Here is a 4,347-nt window from a genome sequence, read left to right on the forward strand (position 1 = left end):
CCACAGTCCTGGTCTCCACACCTCCAGCTCCCCCACCCCTGTGCCCAGGTTCAACACACCAATGCCCAAGAACGTTTTTGTTACCAGGGAGTTGGACAGCCCCAGCCTCAGATTCGTGCCTAGGTTGTGCAACCTGACCTTAATGAAGATGGTGGTCTTCAAAGAGCTGGAGAAGGACCTCATCTCCATGGTGATTGGCATGAAGATGCAGGGCTCCAACCTCATATCAGTGGTGATCACTGTGAAGATGCAGGGCTCCAAGCACATCCTAAGGGAGTATGTTCCCCAGTGAACAACTGGAGACAGACCTGGGGCTGACCTCACTGCAGGACCCCCACTTCCTCTGTGAGAAGGCAACAAGCTACAGGTCCTGTTGCACTGGAGGAAGCGCTTTAAGACCAGACCATCTGGAGCTACAAGACAATCCCTGTGGGCGCCATCCACATGGCAGAGGTCAGGCAGCGACCCCTGAAGGGTGGCCAGGGGCTGTGCCTCTGCAGCAGCGTCAAGGAGGCTTCTGCCAGAATGCAGAAAGAACCTGTATAGTGCAAGCAGCTGCAGCTTCCTTAATGCCCACAGTCCTGGTCTCCACACCTCCAGCTCCCCCACCTCTGTGCCCAGGCTCAACACACCAATGCCCAAGAACCTTTTTGCTACCAAGGAGTTGGACAGCCCCAGCCTCAGATTCGTGCCCAGGTTGTGCAACCTGACCTTAATGAAGATGATAGTCTTCAAAGAGCTGAAGAAGGACCTCATCTTCATGGTGATTGGCATGAAGATGCAGGGCTCCAACCTCATGTCAATGGTGATCACTATGAAAACACAGGGCTCCAAGCACATCCTATGGGAGTCTGTTCCCCAGTGGACAACTGGAGACAGACCTGGGGCTGACCTCACTGCAGGACCCCCACTAACTCTGTGAGAAGTCAACAAGCTACAGATCCTGTTGCACTGGAGGAAGCGCTTTAAGAACCAGACCATCTGGAGCTACAAGACAATCCCTGTGGGCGCCATCCACATGGCCGAGGTCAGGCAGCGACCCCTGAAGGGTGGCCAAAGTGGCCGAGGAGGCTTCTGCCAAAGTAGTCAAGATCTGGATCTGCTCCCTGTCCAACCAGCCCATCCACTGGGAGGACAGTGCCATACAGGCCAGATGCAAGGCTAAGTCAAGGGTTAATTACTCTGAGGGGGTATATCAGAGCTTCTCCTCTGAGCAACAGGCCAGCAACAATGCCACCCATGGACCGGACCTGGCTGAGGAGGGCATTGACATGGGGATGCCCAAGAAGCAGAGGCCATGGATATTAGGAAAGACATCCATTACCAGACCACAAAATATCAAGGAAAAAGTTGTGGCATGGCTGGGAAAGTTCAAAGTGTTAGAAGAGGCTGTGGACTCAAGCAGGACACAGCAGAGCATGTCCCCAAGTTGGAGTGGGACCTGGACCTTCTATTTAACACACTGCAAAACCCCAGGGACAGTGGCCCAGACATGGAGGATGGTAACAGCACCCTCAGCACCCCCAAGCCCAAGCTCAGACTGTGCTTTGAAGGCTTGGCACACTCCAGCTCACAGACAAAGATGGGGAGCATCCACAGGGCCCGGAGCCAACAGTAGCCTGCAAATCTGGCCAAAGCGCAAGAAAACACGTGGGCCCTCAGGCATCAAACAGCCCAGCGACAGTGTTTCGGACTCTGTGGCCCACAGCACCCCCTCCCCCAAAGTCGCCTGAATCTGGACCTCCTCCATATCTAGCCAGTCCATTCACTGTGAGGACAGCGCCATGCAGGCCGGCCCAAGACCTATGAATCACTACTCTAAGGAGGAGTATGAGAGCTTCTCTGAGCAGGAGGCCAGTGAAGATGCTGCCCATGGGTAGGACCTGGATCAGGAAGCAGTGACTATTGAAAGTCACAACAAGATCCACGACAAGCAGAAAGTTGTGTCTTAGATGAGCAGAGCCCAAGTGTCAGAGGAGGCCCTGGATCCTGAGCGAACCCTGCAGATCATGTCCCCGAGTGGAGGAGGACCTGAACCTTCTGTCTAACATGCTGGAGAACCAGTGACAGTAGCCCAGACAGGGAGGAAGATGACAGCCTTCTCAGCACCACCAAACCCAAGCTCAGGCGATACTGCGAAGGCCTGTCACATTTCAGTTCAAAAATGGACATGGGGAGCATCCATGGTGCCCAGAGCCAGGAGGAGCTTCCGAGTCCTAGCAGGTTTCGCTGAGGGCTACTGTGTTGGTCCACGGAGTAAAGGGTCCTGGGTTCAATTCTGGTCATGGGCACACCTGTATTGATTACAGGCTTGATCCCCAGCCCTGGTCATGGCACGTGCAGGAGGCAACCAATCCATGTGTCTCTCTCACATCGATGCTGCTCTCCCTCTCTGTCTCTCCCCCTCCCTTCAACTTTCTCTAAAAAATCAGTGGAAAAATAACCTCTGGTGAGGGTTAAGAAAACAAACAAAGCAAAACAAAGGAGCCTCCTAGTCAGGTTGAAGTGCCCGAGAAGACCAAGCTCAGGCAACAATAGCCAAGTGACAGTGTCTCCCACTTAGTGCCTCAGAGCATGCCCACCCAGGGGAGCAGCCAGCACTGCCCAAGGACAGCCCGGAGGCAGAGACCTCACCGAAAAGCTACTGCCCAGTGGGCGCATCACCAAGACTGAGTCTCTCATCCCCTCCACCAAGGCCAAGAGGAAGCATCCCGGCCACCATGGCTGGGCAGGTACCTGAAGGAGCGGCAGAAGGCACAGCCATAGGACAAGTGAGCCAAGAGCCCAGACAATGAGAATGGCCAGACCCAGGGAGCCAGCTTCAGATCCCCAGGAAGACCACATACAACCAGCTGAACCACATCCTCATCTCTGATGACCAGCTGCCGGAGAACATCATCCTCGGCAACACCTCTGATTGGCAGGAGCAGTCCCCTCGGACATCCTGCAGGGGCACACGCTGCCTGTGCTGTGCACCTGCTTCACAGCTGACGTCCCGGCGGCCTTCAGCTCCAACATCTGGCGGATACAGAGATACTGTAACGATAATTCCCAGCCCCCGAAGCTGGTGAAGATCCTGGTGGCAGGGCCACAGCACTACCTCAGCGCTGTGCTGCGGGTCTTCTTGGAGCTGCTGTTCTACAAGATGCTCGATTGGCTGGGCTATGTGCACTTCCTGGTCATCCCGCTGGGTTCCAACCCTGTGGCCAGGTACCTGGGCTCCGTGCATTACCGCTACAACAGCTTCTTCCAGGACCTGGCCTGGTGGGACCTGTTCCATAATCTGGAGGCCCAGAGCGCCATACAGGACACGCTGGACATCGTGACCAGAATCACACAGTACATCACGGGGGCAACTGTGCCTCCCAGCTGCCCATCAAGGAAGCCCTGCTCTCCTACAAGCAGAAGAGCCCCAGTGAGGAGTCCTTATAGTTCATTCCCTTCGGGGGTGTGGGTGAAAGTTGGGATAGTGCAACAGTCCTCAGACACGTTGGGAGACTCAGATGATGGGCCCCTTTGGGCTGCGGCATGCTTTTATCCTTCCCTCTGTCCATACCTCTGGTCGCCAATGAGGCCTTGTCATCCCACTCATCTTGTCAGTGAGTGGGGCTTGTCCTCCCCCAGCCAGGGGGATGGCGCCAAGCTGATGGAGCGGCAGGTGGATTACTGGACGGCAGCCCAGCCCACAGACAGGAAGAGAGACTCGAAGAAGAAAGACCTGCCTACTGCCAACAACACCCTCAAGTGCACCTTCCACTCTCTCCAGGTCAGCAGGCTGCCCAGCAGTGATGAGGCCACAGCAACACCCAGCATGTGCATGACAGTGCTCACCAAGGAGAAGAAAAAGAAGGTGCTATTTTTGTCCAAGAAAACCAAGGACAAGGTCATGGAGTCCAAAATCCAAAAGCCAGTGCCTGGAGGGCATAAGCTACCTGGCCTGCAGGGCCAGCACCAGGAGAACAGGCTGCGGGTCCTCATCAAAGGTGTGGTGTGGAATGACGTGACGTTCATCCAGCTGGCAGCCCAGGGTCCTCCCACGTCCAGCACTTCCCCATCTGCATCTCCAGACACTCCGACTCCACCTTCCAGTCCTGCCTGTGACCCTGCTGATGCCAAGCATGGGAGGGCCCACCTGCTTTTCTGTTCACCTTTCAGTTTAGTACAGAAACCGACCCTGGAAACACAAAGAAAAACCTTCTTAAGTATAAATGTGCTCACAACCCGGAAACTAATGTGGTGGCCCCATTGGGAGCCCCAACTGCTCTGCTGATTAACCAGAACTCTCTGGAGGTCAGGCGGGCAGTGCTGAGCTGGAGAATCATGGAAAGGGAGTTTTGGCCTCAGGAC

General features: G+C 55.3%; 1 pseudogene; it reads left to right on the top strand.

The window, feature by feature from the left end:
- Positions 1–48: 48 nt before the first annotated feature.
- Positions 49–4,101, top strand: LOC102250534 (annotated as a pseudogene).
- Positions 4,102–4,347: the final 246 nt, after the last annotated feature.

The sequence above is a fragment of the Myotis brandtii genome, unplaced genomic scaffold, assembly GCF_000412655.1.
Source record: "Myotis brandtii unplaced genomic scaffold, ASM41265v1 scaffold9970, whole genome shotgun sequence".
In the NCBI taxonomy this organism is placed as follows: domain Eukaryota; kingdom Metazoa; phylum Chordata; class Mammalia; order Chiroptera; family Vespertilionidae; genus Myotis; species Myotis brandtii.